Here is a 992-nt window from a genome sequence, read left to right as displayed (position 1 = left end):
GTGGGGGCGAGGCGCGGGCACGGGCGGGGCGTAGCTCGCCCGGCCGCCGATCATGGGACGCAGTGGCCCCAGGGCGGGAGGGGCTGACTGGCGTGGTTGCCCTGCCGCGGGGCAGCGCAACACACCCGAGCCAAAGGCAGGCCCGATGGCATGTGTAGGTGTCGGGGGCGCGCGCGCGCGCACGGGACAGACGACCGGCATGGTGCCCCGGGCGCGGGCGTGGCCCATCGGGCGGGCCTGTGCTGCCGGCGTGGAGGGCGCGCCCCGGCCGGGCGGCGCGCGGTCGCTGTGGCCGCCAGGCGCCCTCGAGCCGAGCCGAGGCGCGGGTCCGGCCTCAGGCCCGCGGACCCACTCGCGCGCGCGCGGCGGCGGCGGCGGCGCGCCATCGACCCAAAGCCCGAGGGGTGGGCGACCGGCGGCCGTCCGGGGCCTCGCGTGCCGTTGTTCTCCCGCCGTGAGGGCGCGCGGGGCGCGAGTTCACGCCGGGCGGGAAGGTGTCGGGTCGCCCTCGGCGCCGCGCGGAGTCAAAAAAGAATCGGGGAAATCCGGGAATCGAACCCGGGACCTCTCGCACCCTAAGCGAGAATCATACCACTAGACTAATTTCCCCCGTGGGGTAAGATGCCCAGCGTAAGGCTTTATATGCGGACGGCGTTGCGCCGGCGCCCTTCCTGGCCGGCGTGCCGCGGCGCCGGGAGGGGGCCTGTCTGGCGGCATCGTGCGGTTGGTGCCTGCATGCGCCGGTGACCTGAGCCAGGGTGGCCTTGGGCCCGGGTGCCACCCGGTTACCGGGGGACGGGGTGCCTGTGCGATCGGGCAGCCTGGCGGGCGCACCGTTGGGGCCGGGGCTGCTGCTCGCTGCGCGTGGAGCCGAGCCCCTTTTGCTTTTGTGGGTGGCTTCGGGGCATGACAGCGGGCTCAAGGTCAGGAGGGCGTGTGGCGGCATTGTGTGACTGCGTCTATGTGTCCGTGTGTCCGTGTGTCCGTGTGTC

At 74.0% G+C, this 992-nt stretch overlaps 1 non-coding gene across 1 annotated transcript; it reads right to left on the bottom strand.

Moving 5' to 3' along the window:
- Positions 1 to 537: 537 nt before the first annotated feature.
- H696_05687 lies at positions 538 to 609 on the bottom strand. The gene has a single exon. It is a non-coding gene; the product is annotated as a tRNA-Pro (tRNA).
- Positions 610 to 992: the final 383 nt, after the last annotated feature.

Source organism: Fonticula alba (genome assembly GCF_000388065.1).
Source record: "Fonticula alba strain ATCC 38817 unplaced genomic scaffold supercont2.13, whole genome shotgun sequence".
NCBI classification, from domain to species: Eukaryota; order Rotosphaerida; family Fonticulaceae; genus Fonticula; species Fonticula alba.
This window is presented reverse-complemented; position numbering and strand designations above follow the sequence as displayed.